Below are 7587 nucleotides of genomic sequence, written 5' to 3'. Positions count from 1 at the left end.
TACCATCTTCATTAAAGGATCCACATTACATGTTTCACATCATTTAAAATATAACTTTTGTAGTAAATCCAGACATGTTGTTTACAAATGTCCATTTAAGAAAATTAGTACACATAAGCTGATATTGGTTCCTAAATGAACTATAAATGACAAAATTAGTAGATCAATTTTTGAGACACCCAAAATCAAATGAGTACGAAAAAACCATCCTCTTTTGAAGACAAACTCACAAGCTAGGAGCAAGAGATGGTATCTTGATAGTGGATGCTCAAGGCACATGACCGGAGATCAATCTCATTTCTCTATGCTCACTAGCGAAGAAGAAGGGTATGTCACCTTCGGAGATAACAACAAAGGTAAAAGCATTGGCAAGGGAACCATAGGTAACAAATCAAGTTTTCAATTGATGATGTGTTGCTAGTTGATGGATTGAAATATAATCTCTTAAGCATTAGTCAATTATGCGATAAAGGTTACATCGTTAGATTTGAATCTAATATGTGCATTATTGAAAAATCAAACAATAACATATCAATGATTGACTTAAAATAAAATAATATCTACACTATCAACCTTGATAAACATAATAATGAAATGTGCTTTTCTATTTTAAATGATGAAGCTTGGCTTTGGCATAGGAGATTAGGCCATGCAAGTATATAACTAATATCTAAGATTTCATCTAGAGAGTTAGTACGAGGGATTCCCAATATGAAGTTTCTTAAGGACAAAGTGTGTGATGCTTGTCAACTAGGAAAACAAATAAAAACTAGTTCCAAACCAAAAAATCAAATTAGCACCACTAGACCATTGCAATTGATTCATTTGGACTTATTTGGACTAATTGACACAACGAGTTTAGGAGGAAGCAAATATACCTTCGTAATTGTAGATGACTATAGTAGATACACTTGGACCTATTTCTTGGCTCACAAAAGTGATTGTTTCAAATGTTTATCTAAATTTTGTAAACTTAAAACGAAAAAGGCTTCATGATTTCATCAATTCGGAGTGATCACGGTGGCGAATTTCAAAACCGTGACTTCCAAAGTTTTTGTGAATCAAATAAATATAATCACAACTTTTTCACTCAGAGAAATCCTCAACAAAATGGGGTAGTTGAAAGAAAAAATAAAAATTTACAAGAAATGGCAAGAACTATGTTAAATGAATATAGTCTACCTAAATATTTTTGGGCCGAAGCCGTTAATACAGCTTGCTATGTCATGAATAGGGTTCTAATAAGACCATCTCTATCAAAAACTCCCTATGAATTATGGAACAAAAAAAAACCAAATGTTTCTTATTTTAAAGTTTTCGGTTGCAAATGCTTTATTTTAAATGAAAAGGATGCCTTAAGAAAATTTGATGCTAAATCCGATGAAGGCATCTTTCTTAGTTACTTTTCCGTTTCTAAGGCTTTTCATGTTTTTAACAAAAGAACCTTAGTTATAGAAGAGTCAATTCATATAGTTTTTAATGAAATTTCTGATTTAAAGAAAAATGATTTTGATGATGATCTTGGTTTTGATAATTTGAATTTAAATGAACCCTCTCCTCAAAATAGCAACTTGGATGTAGCTTCTTCCGAAATTTTCTTACCCAAGGAATGGAAGTATGTAGATGCTCATCCAAAGGAGCTAATTATAGGAGATACATCAAAAAGGGTTCAAACTCATTCTTCCTTCAAGAATTTTTGTGCTAACGCCGCCTTCCTTTCTCAAATTGAACCTAAATGCATTGACGAAGCCTTAAAAGATTATTCATAAGTTATTGCAATCCAAGAGGAATTGAACCAATTTGAGAGGAATGAGGTATGAAAGCTTGTTCCTAGACCTAGTAACCATTTAGTCATTTGAACTAAATGGGTCTTTAGAAACAAGCAAGATGAATGCGGTATCATGGTTAGAAACAAGGCTAGACTAGTAGCCAAAGGGTTCAACTAAGAAGAAGGTATCGACTACAAAGAGACATTTGCTCCTGTGGCTAGATTAGAAGCCATTAGGATGCTCCTTACCTATGCTAGTAGTAATGATTTTAAACTATTTCAAATGGATGTCAAAAGTGCTTTCTTGAATGGTGTTATTTCTGAAGAAGTGTATGTTAAACAACCTCCTAGATTTGAAAATTCTCTTCTTCCTAATCATGTATTTAGATTGACTAAGGCTCTCTATGGCTTAAAATAAGCTCCTAGAGCTTGGTATGAAAGGCTTAGTTCCTTTCTTATTTTAAATAATTTTACAAAAAGCAAGGTTGATACTACATTGTTTATCAAACATTTTGAAAATAATTTTTTTATTGTTCAAATTTATGTTGATGATATTATTTTTGGTTCTTCGGATTGATTACTATGTGAATCATTTGCCAAGTGTATGAGTCATGAATTTGAAATGAGTCTAATAGGCGAATTAACCTTCTTTTTAGGATTGTAAATTAAACAACTTAGTAATGGTATATTTCTTAATTAATCTAAATATACATTAGAATTGTTAAAATGATTTAACATGGATGGTTCAAAAGCTATAAACACTCCTATAAGTACTTCCACTAAGTTAGACATGGATGAAAGTGGTGAAAGCTTTGGTCAAAAAATATATAGGGGAATGATTGGTAGTTTACTTTACCTCACCGCAACTAGACCAGATATCATATTTAGTGTAGGACTTTGTGCTAGGTTTCAAGCTAATCCTAAATTGTCTCATCTTAAAAGTGTTAAAAGAATCCTTAGATATCTTAAAGGAACTCCTAATTTAGGATTATGGCATCCAAAATCTGATAATTTTAATTTAATAGCATATGCAGATGCCGATTTTGACGTATATAGGATAGATAGAAAAAGCACATCTGGAACATGTCAATTTTTAGGACATGCACTTGTTTCTTAGACTTCCAAGAAACAAAATTCAGTTGCACTATCTACAGCGGAAGTCGAATACATAGCTGCAAGTGCATGCTATGCACAAGTTGTTTAGATGAAAAATACGTTGGAAGACTATGGAATTTACTTAAAGAACATTCCCATAAAATGTGATAATACAAGTGCTATTTGTCGAACCAAAAATCTAACCAAAAATCTAATTCAACACTCTAGAACTAAGCATATTGACATTAGGCATTACGAGTTCATGTCAATAATAATAATGTCATTCTAGAATTTATTGATATAAAGCATCATTAGCGGATATTTTTATAAAAGCCTTAAATGAAGATCAATTTGACTTTATTAGAAGGGAATTAGGCATGTTGAATTGTCCTTATGAATGAGCTTGATTGTATATATTTTTCAAAAAAATTTCATCCTCTTTTCGGTTTTCGTGGATTTAACTTCTTTCTTATTATTGTAAACCTCTATGCTACCTTGACATGCATTTGACATTATCCTAGTATATGATGTTGGATGTTTCTTTTCGAAATTTTGTCAACATTTTCATGGCTCCTTCATGTTATTTTGGATGATTTGATGTCTTCCTTGAATGATCAATATTAATGCCAAGTTGAAGCTTTGTCAATTTTGCCATCTCCTTTTCAAGATTTTTTCCTTATGAGATGATTTTATGAATGGCTTCAATGATCATGAGTTTTATGCTTAAAATCTCATCTCCTTTTTGTTGATGACAAAAGGGAAGAAGAATGTGCAAAAGATTGATGACTTGTGCAAAATATGAATTACAAAAGCTAATATGTTATGTAATGCAAATGTCTTATATGCATTGATAGCATGACTTATATGAATTGCAAAAGCTTAGGTAATGCAAATGTCTTATATGCATCGATAGCATGACTTATATGAATTGCAAAAGCTTGTGTAATGCAAATGTCTTATATGTATCGTAAAAATGTCTTATATGCATCGTAAAACTTTTTGAGAATATCGCAATATGAAAGTTTTTAGATTGGTTGTCGTTTCATCTCATGATCATATGAAATCATGCCTTACATTTATATCATGAGATTTATGTTGAAAGTTCATATCTCTTGTTGAAATGATAATTGTCTTTTATCATTTGACTTGAAAATAATTTTCATAGCTTAAAATTATGAGAAATATGAAGTTTCGTATTTGCTCATGCTTATAGAAAATAACAATAAGTTCAACGGATATAACTTATCAGTTTGGGCTTGAATTCAAAGAAATTGAATTCAAGAGTTTTTATCTTCTTATTATATCGCATGTAGATAGGGGGAGTTATGTTTAACTCTGTCATCAATTGATTGTCATCATCAAAAAGGGAGAGATTGTTAAATCTCGGATTTTGATAATGAAATCAATTGATGGGTTAATTGATCTAATCCATATTATTGAGTTAAGTGTGCAGGATTAACTACGATAGCTTGAAGACATAAAGCAAGTCTACCGGAGTCAAGTTTGATGGGTATTCGAGAGTCCGCCGAGAGTCCGAAGATTCATCGGAAGTGCTGTCGGAACCAACCGAGAAGAAACCGGGGACTTGTCGAAGTTTTCGAAAGTCTGACGGAGAGATCGTCGGAGGTTGGTAGAGATCACTGAGAAGGTTCGGCTACTTGCCAAAGATTCGCTAAACTCGCCACAAGACCGGGAACCTGTTGGGAGTCAGCCAGAAGAAATCCGAGGGTGTATCAGAAGTCCACCGGAAGTTCACCGAAAAGCTCGCTGGAAGGAAACTCGACGTTGCCGGTTAAAAACTTGCTTAGGACTATGTCTTAATTTCGTAGTTTGCATGTAATTAGGGCTTGGATTAAGGGTTAATCTTATAACCCGGTCAAGGGCCAATTGGGCCCAAGTTCGGACTAGTTTGGGCCAAGTTTGGAGCCCAACCAATGAGCTAAAATAGTCTAGGCGGTGGCACCGCCAGACTAGGTGGTGGCATTGCCCAAAGCCCGAAGGAGTAGGTGGTTGTACCGCCGGACTAGGCGGTTGCACCGCCCAGCACCCGAAAGATTCTCTTTCTCTTTGAAAAATCTGTAAGAGTGTGAACCACTTGTAAAAGGTTATAAGAGGGGTATTTATCCTTCCCCTTCAAAGTGATTTACTAGTGGAAGTTGAGAGCCTCATCGAAGAAGGCTTCGCAAGTGGATGTAGGTCATTTGACCGAACTACTTTAAATTGGTATGTTCCTTGAATGTGTGAGTGTTTACCTTTCTGAAACCTTTATTTACATAGCAGCAAGCTTTTGGTTTTAATCTCCTTACTTTACTCAAGCTACTTTTATCAAGTCATTCTTTGTCGAATCGAAATCTCTACACATTTACGAAATCGTTTTCAAACTTACGAGTTCTAATCCGCTGCACTAGTTCACCCCCCCCTCTTAGTGCCACTCCGATCCTAACACAGCGGACTCCCGGCAAACTCTTGGACTATACGATGATCTTCTTGGCGAGTTCCGATGAGCTTTTTTGGCAAGCTCCTGGACTTCTCGGTTAGTTCTGGCAGAACTTTTGACGAACGTCCAGACTTCCGATGAACTCTCGAACTCTCAACGAAGTCTCGATCTTGACTCCAACACAAAATTTGCTTTATGTCTTACCGCTATCGTAGTTAATCCTACACACTTTTCTCAACATATAGATTAGATCAAATAATTTATAATTGATTTCATCATCAAAATTCGAGATTCAACAATATCATGATGACATTTGATGTAAGCCTATGCCCGAAGCATTTTTTCATGAATGAAGTGATGAAATTGTGCATTTAATATCTTGATGACTTAAAACTACGATGATGCACAATGCATGTGATTTCTAATTAAAATCGATTAAAGCTTGAATTCGAGGTTGTGAATTCAAGTTTGTAATCTCTCAAATATGGCATATAGATAGGGGAAGTTAAGGTTAACTCCATTACCAATTGGTTGTCATCATAAAAAAGGGGGAGATTGTTGAATCTCATATTTTAATGATGAAATCAATTGGTAAAATTGTTTGATCTAATCTATGTGTTGAAATAAGTGTGCAGGATTAACTATGATAGCGGTAATACATAAAGCAAATGTTATGTCGGAGTCATGATCGAGATTTCGTTGCGAGTCCGAGAGTTCATCGGAAGTCCAAACGTTCATCGTAAGTTCCACCAGAATTTACCAAGAAGTCTAGGATCTTGCCAAAGAAGCTCATCGGAACTTGCCAAGAAGATTGTCGTGAAGTCCAAGAGCTTGCCAAAAGTCTACTGGAATATTGCCAAGAGATCATCGGAAGCTCGCAGGAAGAACAATTGTCGAACCGGAACAAGAATGCTTTATTAAATGTCTTAATTATTGTAGTTAGACTGTAAGTTAAGTTAGGATTTGGAGGTAATCTCACTAACTCAGTTAGGGGCCACCTGGGCCCTTAATAGGACTAAATTGGGCCGGATTGAATAGCCCATTCAACACCTGAAGTCATGACCGACGGTGGCACCGCCTAGTGACTCAGTCTCCTAGGTGGTCTGAGCGGTGGTACCGTTGGCAGTTAATGCTGCTAAGTGATGGTACCGCCCCTGTTAGGCGATGGTACCATCAAAGCTTGGTCTCCGAGCTTTGTCAGGCGGTCGTACAACCGAGACTGGGTTGTGGTACTACCTTGTATCAGTCTGTAGGTAGTAGTACCACCCAATAATTGCGGTAGTATTGCCAATACCCCAAAATCTAGGGATGTGATACTTTTTTGCTCCAATTCTAAAGCCATTGTAGCCTATAAGTACCCCACTCTTTTCTGCATAAAAGGGCATGAAAGTGTTAACATAATCTTAAATTCTTGGAGTGTTAAAGTATTGTAAAAGTGTAAGAGTCCTCCTCCTCCCTTTCTAAGAGTTGAGATCATTCAAGAGAGGTGTGAGGCTTGTAAGGGTTGTCTTCTAAACCCATGAAAAGGAGAAAGCGCTATAAAGAGGTGGTTGGTCTTCGCCTATTAAAGAAAGACCATTAGTGACCGCCAGTGACCTCGACGGAGGAGGAATCAGAAGTAGATATAGGTCACACCGACTTAACCACTATAAATTTTGGTTTGCATTTCTATTATCGCTATTTACTTATGTTGCAATAGCTTAACTTCCTTCTTACTTGGCTTTCACTAACCTTACGATCAAACACTCTTTCAAGTTATCTTCCGAGATTGTTTTTAACGTACAAAGAATTTTAAACCATTGTTTTAATCTGCTGCACTAATTCACCCCCCCACCCCCCCCCCCCCCCTCTTAGTTCCGATACGATCCTAACAAATTTATTATCAATTTGCCACATTTCTCCCCCTTTGTCATCAACAAAAAGGAGAACCATTCAACAATGCAAGTGTGATAAACAAAATTAAGCAAGTTTCACACCAATTTATTCAAGCCATAAAGGAAGGTAAGCAAAAACTTTGCACGATAACCTTTTTGGATAAGCTAATATTTTTACTCAAGGGCTTTTTGGTTTTTCTTTAGATGTGCAAGTTTCTTTCTTCCTTTGTTATAAAAATTGGAAGTAGAGGAAGAAAGGTAAAGTGAGAATCCATTAAAAACCAAATTTATGAAATGATTTGAATCAAGTCAAATTCAAAACAATAAATGAGTTTCATTAAATCATGCTTCAATTTTAACAAAGAGAAGGGATTCATGAAAAGGGATTCTTGCAAGTAATCATCACACACTAA

Source organism: Musa acuminata, chromosome BXJ2-4 (genome assembly GCF_036884655.1).
Source record: "Musa acuminata AAA Group cultivar baxijiao chromosome BXJ2-4, Cavendish_Baxijiao_AAA, whole genome shotgun sequence".
NCBI classification, from domain to species: domain Eukaryota; kingdom Viridiplantae; phylum Streptophyta; class Magnoliopsida; order Zingiberales; family Musaceae; genus Musa; species Musa acuminata.
This window is presented reverse-complemented; position numbering follows the sequence as displayed.